General features: G+C 37.0%; 1 protein-coding gene across 1 annotated transcript in view; it reads left to right on the top strand.

The window, feature by feature from the left end:
* NCK2 (NCK adaptor protein 2) overlaps positions 1–13,049 on the top strand; it is an 84,680-nt gene that overhangs the window by 30,111 nt on the left and 41,520 nt on the right. Inside the window, exon 2 of the mRNA XM_083884686.1 lies at positions 1,913–1,984. The gene's annotated coding sequence lies outside the window, so the exon portion shown is untranslated. The remainder of the gene's footprint in view (positions 1–1,912; positions 1,985–13,049) is intronic.

Here is a 13,049-nt window from a genome sequence, read left to right as displayed (position 1 = left end):
AAAAAATGAGGAGATTTTTATTTTCTCATTTTTATCTCTTAATATTAAAAATGTCTTTGTATTATTGACAGAAGAAAAACACATACTACAAAACATTCAGCCAGCAGGAAAATAGATCTGCTCTGCCTCAGGGTTTTAATGTTGCTTCATTTATTAAAGCATCTTTCCCATTTACTTGATAAGTTTCCACAATTTCAATAGAGCAGTTTTCAGTGGGAACACAGTTAAGGTCTATAATTGGTTAGAAAAATTGATAGAGCGAAGTGTTGTTGCCTGTGGTCTGTGTCTGCAGAGCACTGAAAACCCAGGTGGGGCAGCAGCTATTCCAGCCACCACCTGGCAGAGGAGAAGCAATTGGTCACTCTCCAGTCCCATCTCCTTTCTGCTGTCACAGGCAGATACTCATTCAGGTGCTGAACTGGATCAGGAGGCACTTCTGTTGGAATAACATTTCCTCATAATTTGCCATCATCCATTATTCATGTATTTTTTTAATCTTGCGTGCTCTTTAGGAGGGCTGGCAACAATTTGTCTCCCCTTGCAGCTTCTGGGGAGCAAAGGGTGAGCTTCCAGGAGCTGAGGGTCAGGGAGAGTCTCATGTTCTTTACCCCCTAACAATATGTTTAGGTTTAGATGTTTGTCAAACTGTGACTTAGTAGTTCCGTTACTCCACTTATTAATGAATGGGAGAGTAAATCTCACTTTGAAACATTTGTGTACGGTATTTATAATACCTTTGTCAATAATTTTCCTCCCCTCACTTCCTTATTGTGCGTGGGATCACTGGGTGATGGTCCTTTGAAGTTAATTTCTTCCTAGGATGCTTTTGTGGAGTCACAACTACTTGGAATTTGTTCAGAAAAGACTTTTACAGAAACGTTTGTGCATGAGTGGTCTGGGGTTGTATAGGAGTTTTAATGCCTAGTCCTTATGAGGTAGAGGCTGCAGCACAAGTTGCTGAGAATTTTTTTTTCTTATTTTTGAATGGGATCTTAAGGGATTTTCAGTGCCTGAATTTGTCAGGCATCCTGTGGAGTTAGAAGGGTCATTATAAAACAGAAACAAGTGTTTAAATTCTCTGACCCTCTCTTCTGAACAGTAAGTTTTGTGGCCAGAAATACTTAACAGAACAATGGAGGCCAGGAGGGACCTCTGGACAAGCCATCCACATTCTGTCAGGGCTGAGGCTGCCCCCAGGGCCATGTTCAGTAGAATTTGAGACTCTCCCAGTGAGAAGGCCCATCACTTCACAGAGGCTGTGCTTAGTCACCCTTGTGCCTTCTTGACATCCAGCTAGAATTTCCCTGAATGTGGTTCTCTGACTCTTTGACAAGTTTCAGCACTGCTGTCAGAGCTCTCTTGTTGGGTCACCATCTCTTATGCCAGAAGGCTCCAAGCCACATGTGGTAGTAATCCAGCTGAATTACACATCTGTATGTGTGTGAGTTCCTTCTGGATAGAAATACTTCACTACCTCACAAAACTCCTGGCTATGCTTTTGTTGCTGTATGTCTTTTCCACATGTAGAGGCGTTTTCTTTTTCTTAGAAAGTTACAGTCAAGTTAAACTGACTAAGAGTGAAGGAAATAGTAAATAATAGTGCTTTGTAAGATATAATCTTTCTAAAACTAGGCTGAATTTTTAATTCCATTTCTTGATTGATTTTTCTCTGTATTATGACGGCTTAACTTGTACATGGTTTGGATTGTTTGGGGTTAAAATCACGTATTCACTGAGAGAAGTTAAATATGAAGATGGGGTCTGTTTATGCTAAACAGGTGCATTGGGTTCAATCCGTTCTGCCTGCTCTTCAGCATTTCATAGGAGGTTTTGGCAGCTTGAAAGCTAAATTACCTATTTGGGAGTGTTCTGAGTTTAGTGGTAGAACTGAAGTATATGTTTGTTTTTTCAGGTGGTGGTGCATATAACTTTGTTGGAGAGTCCTGCCTTTCACTGCTTGGATCCTTTTAACAGTGTGTCAAAGGTGAGTGGTTCAAGTTCAGTGGTTATTTTTGTAACTTAAGATAACTAGTAAACTGGATGTATCGCTTGGTTTTAGCTTTTATGTAATACCAGTGTAGTTCTAATTTTTTTAAAAAAATTTTTTGACTGCTGAATGAGCGATTAAATAGCATGTCTTTTTCTGTCAGTGATCTGAGATAAATCAGTTCTAGCTCTTAACTTTCAAAAAAAACCCAAGAAAAAACAATAGACTCAGAGTATTGATTAAGAACTAGATATACGCTGTTTTGTGGCTCCTATCTCCTGCTATTCACTGCTTTGACTTGGGATGTTTTCCCTGAAGGTGCTGCCTGAAAGCACAACATGATGGTGAGGGAAGTATGGAGGAGACACAGATATCCATAAACCATGGTGGGCAGGCTTCGTATTATTCTTTGGTTGAATTCTAAAAACTAAGTAATAGCTTTGAGAATGTTGAGTATTGAAAGTATTGGGTGGAAAGAAAGTTTTTGTGAGAGCAGACAAGAATTGCCTTCAGTGTATGGAGAGCATCTTCCTAGGCTGACTCTGAAGACCTAAAATAATCTAATGAAGCTGATGTTTCTGTAGGAGTTTTTTAGAGTATGAGTATGGCTAATTTCTTTAGAGTATGAGTATGGTAGAGTATGGCTAATTTCTTTCAATTTGTGTACTCTCTCAGTTTCTACTAGCCCTAGTTGATCTCCGTGGCTTAGTAGAAATTCGTTAACAGAAACCTTTAATAAGTAACACCTCATTACAACTGTACCAAAAAATAAAGGCAAAATGGCAGAACAATGAATACACATTCAACACTGTAGTAGCTGCAGCATGAAATCTTGGTTTTATTCAGTACTTTACCAGGTGGATTTGTTACTTCTTGCTCAAATTCTCCGTTTATAAAATAAAAGTAACGTGACCACCTTCAGGGGGAAGTTATAAAGTCCAGTTATTGTCATTTTGGAATGTTCAAATGGAAAGCAATATATTAAGTTGTTGTGTGCCTTGATATTTGCTGTGAGTTCTGTTAAATACTTGTTCAATTAAGTGTTATGAGATGTTGAAATTAGTTTTATTTATTCAATAAAGTGAAGGTGAACAAGTTAAAATTAAAAATGCAATCCAGTCTTAACTATAATGTCTCATATGTTTTTGCAAATTATTAATTTTTCTTTAAACTGAAAAGGAAATTCTGAAATAATACTGAGATAGTGGGCTTTTGCACTATATTTTCAAATTATGTGACATATGTCTTTCAATATACTGAAAGAAATTTAAAACCTTGGTCTTTTTAACAGATCAGTGTAACCTTGAACACTTAGATGTCTAAAGACTAATAGTGAAAAAGCTTTTGTACTAGTTTTCTGGAGTAGAAATTGCAATAAGTTTTCTTTAGTACTTTTTCTATGATGTATAAATAGCAAAATCAGAATATTCTTGAAAGAGCTATTGATGTGAAAACAAAATAAATACACAATCCTAAAGCAAATGATTCATCAAGCTGTTAACTTAGTCATTGTAAAATTATTTTTCTGCAATAATTTCTTCTCAAAATTAAGCCAGTATTTTATTGACTATGGGCTAAATTATGTATTTATTTCAAGTGTGTAATATAAAACACATTAGAGTTTTATCTTGTAATCTTTCTTGGCCTTTTTATAATAATTTTAAGTTAAGTGTTCAGTGAAAATAATTTTAAAAATGGTCCATTGCTCACTTAAAGGAAATAGGTGTCTGAAATCTTGGTTATGTACTTAGTCTTCTTTATCTCGTGAGCTAGTTGCTGTGATATATGGAATATTTAGTAAGTTGGGTTTTTTTTACTCTTTAATCCAATAAAAGTGGAGAGTAACCAAATATGCCCAAAGTGGAGTTCTTTACATCAGGTGAGGGTTTCTTGTGTTTCGCCAAGAGGCAGTAAATAGGTAACAGCTCAGTGAAAGGAGGTGAGGAGGAGCTACCCTGGACATGTCAGTTAGTGGAAGGTGTAAGGAGTGTTTCTCATTTTGAATCTCTTTTTTTTTTTTTTTGCTTTTTTATTGAAGAATAAATACCCAGGATATTTGCTGTGTGCAATTAGACCACACTCAATTTCAGTAACAAAATTAGATCTAAATGTACTAATATTTTACTCTTTTTTCCATCCCTTGTGTACTCGTTTCTGATGGACTGTATTCAGCTTGATAAATATGTCAGTCTGCAAAACCTGGAGCATTCTAATGCTGTTCCCAAAAGTAAATGAATATATAAGTGTAGGTTCAGTAAAGCCTGCATTTGTAATGCTTTGTTGAACCAACGCACAAAGTGCTTTTGCACTTTGAAAAGGAAATGAAATTGGCAACAAAGTAAATTTTCAGAAATTGTGCAATGTCCTTAAACTTCACCAAATTGCAGGCAATCATGTATCCTTACAGGATTTTTTTCTGGTTATCAAGGTCTGCCAGGTCTTCTTTTATGTAGCTGGGCAAGCTGGCTTTTTTCAGTTGTTTGCATTCCTCTCCCTCTCCTTTAACATCATATTCTGTGTAGTGATATTCTGTACTTTTGAACTTGTCCCTCATTCACTTCTAGTAATTGAATCAAAAATAAGATCTCATATTGTATTTTCACAATAAAATATTTTGAAAAGTGGTTGCAATATTGATATGTGCATTAAGCATTTTGTATTTTAGATTCAAATCTTCTGAGAAATGTTCTGTGATTTTTTTTTTTTTTTTTTTTTTTTTTTTTTTTTTTTTTAGACTTGATACACTTGTATGGAATATTTGGTTCTTTAGAGTTACCTCTGTACATGGGAGGGAGATTGTTTGATGCGATCAGAAGCAAATAGGTATGAGCAAAGTTATCAATGTCTTCATACTCAGCAGATTTGTCAAAGGCTACAGTACCACAGCATAGAACAGAAATCCTTGTCTGTAAAGATTTTCAGAGCTACCATGAAAGACAAGCTCTTCACATTTTGAGACTGGGAACCTGCTCGCAGCTTCTGACAGACTGATCCTCCTCCTCTGTTCAAGAGCAAAAAGCACCATAGACATTTCAATTTGATAGAACTGTTTGTGATGCTGTATCAAAATATTTCTTGGTATTTTTCTGTGGTTTAGCATTTTTGTAGTTGTTGATTTTGGATATTTTTTAACCCAAGGAAAATGATACCTATTTTCAGTGTTTCATATTAGTTGTGGGAAACTTTGATTCTATCAGTTATGAAGAGAATGAAAGGTATGTGCTGATTGGATGTCTGGATTCCTTTCCCTTAAATAAATATCTATGTAATTATGCCAATTATCTCAGGTGCCCAAAGTGATTGTGAGACTTTGAGTGCAACTTCAGTATTACTACTTAAGTATATTTACAGACATTTAGTATAGAAATGAATTTCTAGAATTCTGCCTGTTATGTTATGCTAGTGGCTTAATACTTTCTAACCTATAATTGAGGACAGTGGGGAAGAGCCCTTTCAGCCCTTTCTTACACTTCCATTACCACAGGTATACACTTTGAATAAATGGATCTTCCCTGATAACATTATTTAAATTGGTTTTTTATTATTATTTTTCTTTACTGCATTTTTTCTGTTTCTCTTTGTAGTAGTTGTAGTTCTTTGCTTGAACTATAGGCATGTTTTAGTTTACTAATAATATAAAGTTGAATATGAAATATGAATCAGTTGTCTAATTTTTTTCCAGTTTTGATAGTTTCAGGTGCAACTCAGGTTTTTAGGTATCAGCAGTACCTGTTAGAGCCTAAAAATGTCCTTTGCAGTGTGCTTTAACTGCAGTCCATATGGATTCCTCATCAGAAAACACTGTACAGCTGTCATCAATGCAGGAAAATTAATTTCAGTAAAAATATCACAGTGACTACATTTTTTTTCATGATGGAAGTAGTTTTGGTGTGTGATAGGCAGTGTGGACTTTGTCTGTCTTGTCATCCATCATGTCAGTTTTTCTGAGCCAAGTGGTTTGGTGTGTTATCTAGATGGTGAAATTGGTGAATTTCACTCAAGAGAAGAATGTTTAAAAGTTAGTGTGGTATATTTCTTGTAGAATTCCATTTCTAATAATATGGTTAATTAATCTTGGATTACCATTACTGTTTGCACTGTAGTAACAAAGCTCCAATTCTACTAAGCAGAGAGGACTGAGAAAATGAGCTTTCCCTGTTGTTTATTTTTAAAGCCAGTAGTAACACAAAGCATAGAATACCATGCATACAGATGCAAGCCTTTTACAGTTTGTTTTTTTTCTTTCCCTGATTTTGAGAGCCTTATTTTAAGACATCACAGGTTCCTTGCCGTCTTGTGGATTTAAACCCCGCTTTCGTTTCTACTGTCTCTTCACACCCTTTTGTTTCAGGGATTGACTGCAGCTCTCATCTCTCCTTATTTTGGAGGCTGTTGTTTGTGTCAGCTGCTCTTGGTTTTTCGCCACAGTAGAGCCTTGGTGAAGCCTATTTTCTACCTGCCCCATCCCTTCTTTTATCCCTCCACCTTTCTTTTAAATTATCCTTCTGATTTTTAATTCAGCAGCTCTGGGTGTAATCCTTCCAGGTACTGATATTGCCACTCCGACTGGTTTTTTCCTTACTGGTTTGGGTCCTTGAATTTTTGTAGCCTTTTCCTTGTGACTACTTTTTCCACCTCTTTCTACTAATACTTAAAATTTACCAGTAGCCTGAATTTTTTTAATGTGCAATACCATCATCTTAACAGACATGTTCCTGTATGTGAGCTAGAAATCTGCCTCATGCAAGCAGCTACAGCAGGTGATGTCAGAGAGATTATTTCCCTGAAGCAGCAGGTTGTTGGGGGATCCAGATTTTCCCAAGAGGCTGATTTTAAATTCTCTATCTTGTGCCGAAATCCATAGCTCTTAGCACATTCCCTGATAAGCTCAGTTGTCTCATACCATTAGTTCTCAGGTTATCACATACCAGCCCCAAAAATGCTGTTGAATGAGGGTTAGACTTCTCTTTATATTTGATCTCTGTATTTGTTTTTCAAGATTAAACAGTCAGTGAATTAGTTTTCCTTGCTTAGTTCTCCCGGAAGATTACTGAATGGTATTTTCTGCCAGCTCTGGATTTGCATGGGATCTGGAAAGGTCTGTTCCTTTATTGCTGGAGAGAGGGCTGGTTTATGATGATGAAGATCTGGATGCATGGTAGTGTGAAATATTTATCTCAAAATGAAAAGGTGTTGACATCCCTGAGTTTACTTGGATGTTTTTTACTAGAGCTACAAAAAGTGCGTATGTATGTTTATAAAATTGGTTTTGAAACTACCTCATAAGCAAGACTTTAACAATTGTGCTCCATAGAATTTGAATTTACTGTCAAAAGGATGACGGAAGCTACCATTCTCAGCTGCTGACTTGCACTTCAGGCACTCTTTGGATACTTGGCTGCTGTAACATGCTTTCTGACTGCAGTAAATTACGGAAACTTCAGGAAGTCTTGAGCTGTGAGCTGTAAGTCTTCTTCCATATGACTGCTCACACATCATTATGTGGCCAACATTGGGATGTCCCATTTGTGTGCTGGGCTTATGTCTGTTGTGTGAAGAGCAGCTGCTGCTTTGTATCATTCAGGAAAAAAGGTGGCAGAGAGATCAGAAGCCTGCTGATTGTTCTGACCTGCTTCCTGCCTGTGGTTTAGGAGAAGGGGAGAAAAATGACAGCACAAAGTAGGTCACTGGTCAGCTAAAGATTCTGGCCTGTAGGTGGTGGCTGGGCATTTTGGCATTCCCACATCCTGAGTCAGTACCCTAATTAATCCTACAAAATTCTTGAAAATTTGTTCCTCAGTTTAATTTGCAAGAAGCTAAAGAACAAATCAAAAATGCCTGATTCACTTGAAATAGTCAGGGATTCTGTGGTACAGGAAAGGAAAAGGGATGTTTCTTCTGTAAGTTCTCCCTGGGGTCTAGAGAAGGAGGGGATGAGCATATCTTCCTACGTGTCCCTATTCTTTTTTTTTTTTTTTTCTCTATTTTCTTTATATTCTATTTTTTTCTCTGTTACCTTGAAGTGATTTGTGAATTTTTACTTCCTGGCCCCTGTTTCTTTTCAGTCATGGGATTGTAACTTGCTGCTCCTTTAATACACTGCTCTACAGCTCCCAGTATTTGTGTATCAGTTTTCTACAGAAAGCCTTTCATTGAGGCTTGATCCCGATTTGGTAACACTGTTGTCTTGTTTGAGTAAGGTCCGAGTTAGATAATGAAGAAATTGTCTACTTCTGTTGTGACATTACTTTTAACAGGGTTATGGTGTGTAGATCTTGGGTATTGACTCCAAGTAACACTTAGTACTTGACAGCAGTGTGTAGCACCTTAGTATTTTGTATGACTTCCAGCTGAACTGGTGTGAGAGCAATGGCATAGTCATTTTTATTGAAAATCAGTAGCAGTATAAATTTTTTAATTATTATTAATCTAGAAGGAACAAGAACTCTGTGGTTAAAGTTCCACATTTCAGACCTGTGGTTTTGAACCTGTTTTTTTCTTTATTTAATCTTTGTTCTTGTACAGATGTTAATCCTCACAAGCTCTCTCCATGTTTGGAAATTATTTGGCTGCTATTATTTCCCTTTCATTTTTGTTGATGCATTTTATTGTTATCTAGTGGGAGTAAGGAAGAAAATGCGTCTGTGAGCATGTGAGGGTAGCGTGTCTCATCAGTGCAAGAGTACGTAACATTTCTGGATGAAAGGGAGTGCAACATAGCAGCCAAAACCAAATGTTTAATTTTGAACCATGTTATTGCAGGGAGGTTTTATTCAGGAAAAGCAAGCTTTGGAGAAATTTGACAGAAGATAAAAATAATAGGAGGAGATTTAAAGGCGTTTGGAGGTACTCCATTTTGTTCAAGTACTGAAGGTGAGAGTAGGAATAAAGGAGGGTGAGAGTCCGGCATCCGGAGGCGATGTTGGTCTGTCTAGAATGTTGTATATTTTGCTTCTAGAAATGTAGACTTTTCTAATTGCTTATTTTTGGTTTGGGGTAACTGTTTCTATGGAAGAAGTCAGATATTTCTACAGTGAAAATTTACTTTCAGAAGCTTATCCTTTTGAGCAGCAGATCTGGTGCAGTGGAAAATTGTGTTGGGATAAAAGCAGTGGAGCAACTTTTGAGATTGTCTGTGTAAGCTGTCTTAGAGCAGCTGGCACCTGAACTGCAACATAAGAGCTCAGAATAAGGAGCATCTTCCTAACATACTTACAGAAGCATGTGTTCTCTGGAGCACTCCTGGGGTTTTAGAAGAAGGGTTTTAGAAAATCCCCTTTCATCCTCTTCCCTCTTCTGTGAAAGGTCTTTTTCTCTTGGCTTTGTGATCCTCTCCATCAACTGAGGAATTAGCAATAGCTAACTGCTGTAATTGTGTAAGCAGAGCACTCACAAGTACAATTTTTTGGAAGAGGTCCTCATTTAAACTGGAGGAATATATGTAAGAAATAAATGAATGCTACCAACCATCCAGACCAAAAATGTGGTCTTGGTTTTAAATTTAAATAAAGTTATAGGACAAGTAATTTTAAAGCCTGTTTTGTTTGTTTAAGTTTGAGGGATCGTGTTTCCTCTGCATTTGTGTTTTGGGAGCAGTAAGAGAGGATTCTTGTATTGACTCTGAAGTGCTGTTAGATGGAAGAATAAATAATTTTACGGGGAGACTGGGATTGCCATTTCATGGCTTTTACTTTCTTGGTTAGCACAGCCGTCAGTGTGACTGATGACAGACTTGTGAAGCTGCAGAATTCACTTGCATTTCATAAAAGATCCAAGAGTGTTTCTTTATTTAAATTGTGCTTTCACTGGGTACATGTCCTATCAGGAAATTAAAAGCATAGCTCTCTGAGTAACTATCTCATGTTCCAGTCTTTTTCAGGAAGATGTACAGATTTATACAGGAATAAATTTAATACTGTTAGCTGTCTCTTAATGAAATCAATACTGCATCTTTCAAGCTGCCTCTTTGGTTATATGCATAAGCACAGAATCAAGAATGGTATCTTATGTCCAGTGATTATTTTTACCTGTACTATTCAAAGACCCTGCTTCTAGAAAGCAGCTTTTTGCCTGAGAAACTCTCCTAGATATTAGAAATAGGTGTTCATTAACCCCAATTCAGCTTTGGAACTTTGCCTTGAGATTTAAATTGAGAAGTATCTTCCCTCACCCCCACCACTGCTACATACATCCTTTCATACTGGACAAAATTTTGATCCAGGTGACTTCGTAAGAAAATCCAGAAATCTAAGAATTTATTCAGCATTCAGAATGACAGTAAACTGGAAAGTTTATGGGAGCAGAGTCTGAACAGGACCTTTAAATTATTTAGTACTGCGTGAACTAGAAAGTTTAAAATTATTGTAACAATTAAAATTGTTTTCTCATTTTCCTATTGTTACAGGGTAGATTGATGGGGCGATATTTGGAAAAGCAAATTATGAATTGCTTAAGACTATGGAGTAAATTTTGTCTAGGAATGGATGATATATTCTTTCTTTTTCCTCCCCCTTAAAAACTTTGGAAATAAATGGGGTTTTTGAACTGAACAAACATCTCTTCCTCTTTCTAGTTAAAAAGTGAATATATGATTTTTCCATTGGGGAACAGAAGGTCAGCGGTTCAGTTTTATTTTCAGCATTTTATAGACAGTTTAAAGTGAAATCCCTTGAAAAGTAGGTAGCAGTGTTTCAAGGGATTAGCAGTAAAACGTAGCAATCCTCAGTGATTCTGAGCTTTGTCCTTCTGTGCGAGATCAAGGTTAAACTTCTTATGTCTGAGGACTGTTCTTTGTTTATACAATACATAAATGTCCTAATACTTCCAGAGAAGTATAACTCCTGCAGACCACTGAATGTTTGAGCTATGGGAAAAGAAGCAGCAGTGAAGCAAATCTTTCAAACACTTTATTATTTGGAATCTTGAAAGAAATTCAAGGATGTTTCCTGTATAAAATCTTATGGTGTTCACCATGTCCTGAGTGGCTGACTGGTTTAATGTTGGGAAGGAAGGTTTATTGATAGTAAGGATGAAAGTCTGTGGACAGGGGTACACTTAATTTGTTCTTTCACAGAGCATGTATCACCAGTCTGTCATATAGCTAAGCTTACTGAAATGTCCTCTCAGCAGAGCATCTGGTTTTATTTTCTGACCTTATGCGCTTGGCTCCCTCCTACTCTGTTTTTGTAAAGAACTGTGGAGAGGTTGGTAGGTGTGAAATGATTTGTAATTTTGTCTTATGTACACCTAAGGTATGTTTTATTCTTCCTTGGCTTTCTCTTCTCTTTTATCTTGTTTGTTTTTGGTTTCATGCGTTTCTGAATAGAGAGGTAAACTTAAATGCTGTCTGCCTGGGGTGGAGAGAGAGCCATGCAGTGCAACAGCAACAAACCTTAAGCTTATCTGTGTTTCTGACTATGCAGAAACACTGAAACACCCGTAAACCAACGCAGAGATGTAGTCATTAATCATTGCTGCTGTTTTAGGGGTGAGATGAGGTCTCTTTTCCAAAAGTTTTCTTTAGGGCTGCAGAGTTTATTAACTGCATCATTTTTCTGGAACTGCTTTTATAAGAATTTAGGAAAAGGTAAGCCAATGCTCTTTTCTGGCCCTCTTGCTATATCTAAATGTGAGGCAGTTTGAGATTCGGTTGCGTTTACTCTGCAGCCAAGGAAAATGGGCCAAAAAAGCTGCCACCTTTTTGTTTGTCTTGTGTTGTTTGTAGTCAAAAGGTCTGAAGATATTCCCTCTGCACAGTCTGAGTTTCCCCACTGCTGTCTAGAATGTACCATTGCTCTTTATTGCCTTAAAAATAAAGCAAGAAGATTTTTTTCGCACTAACAGTGGAAATAGTCACCACAGGTTGGTCATTCACAGTCGCTGCATCTGCATTAGGTGCTGATGGAGGCAAAAAAAAAAAAACAAACCTTGCAGCTGCTGCCTGTACTTGCCTAAGCCCTGCCTGCTGCTGGGGATTGCAGCAGCAGGTGCAGGAAAGAGAGGTTGAGGGCAGATGGCACAAGCACAGGGAGGGTAAAGGCTGGAGGAAGGGCTTGCTAGGAAGTGGGATATTAGCCAACTGTCTGTCATTGGAGTTGCTTTATATTCAGACATTATTTTTTTCTCATCTTTCAACAAATTAAAATCAGCAAAGATGACAGTTCACATACCTTGTGTTTTCTGTTAAGCATATGATAAAAGTGCATGAAAAGATGTATAGTCTTCAAGATACGGGGAAATACCTTCTTCCAAAAATACTGTGAAGTGAAACAGTAAAAATCTTCTCTTCGTGTTGTTTTTTAGGTTTTTTTACTTGGTCTCTAGAAGGCTGCCAGTACTGTCTGTTAATCTTTGTCCTGTTTTCTGAGTGATGTACAGATACACATTTCCTAAAAACAACACATGCCCCAAACAAACTGAAGCACGTTTATTTGGTTTTCTTAATCCCTTAAGGTTGTCATCCCTTATTTGTGGAAAGATTTGAGCTAGGTTTTTCTTACAAGCCCTTTGCCCTGTCTGTTGGTGACTATACTAAGCTTAGTTAAAGATGTGATGAAGTGTTTTCTCTGTAATTTCTATTACTGTCGCTATCTATCTTCTAAGCATAGGTAAGTTATAAGGCTTGTAGCTAGAACTGTGTAACTGTAACATGAGCTGCTCAAATACCAGCTTGTTCCTGTAGAATACCAGCTTTTTGTCCTTCGAAATAGAACTTTAAATTTAAATCATCTGTCAGAAGCTGAAAACGAACACTGCCTACTTTATAACAGGCATACTGTTCCAAAAAAGGCTATAGAAATATCCTTTTCAAGTAAAACATCAAAAGCGCTTTAAAAACTCAGCTTCCTGAAACAGCAGGGCACTTATCATGTAAATAGAAAAGATTGTACTTAGTATTGTGTTTTAAAGTCTGCCACATTGATTAAGCATTTGTATCTTGAACTGCACCAGATGAGAAAATTTTGTGGTATAGCAGTATTACTAATGAAAACGTGAAAAAATACTGGATTGGAAGGGTTAGCTTGTGTGACAGTCACAACATGAAACAAGAGCAAATAGCGCA

This window comes from Zosterops lateralis, assembly GCF_965231275.1.
Source record: "Zosterops lateralis genome assembly, chromosome: 2".
NCBI lineage: Eukaryota > Metazoa > Chordata > Aves > Passeriformes > Zosteropidae > Zosterops > Zosterops lateralis.
Note: the sequence above shows the minus strand (reverse complement) of the source record. Positions and strands in the feature narration are given on the sequence as shown.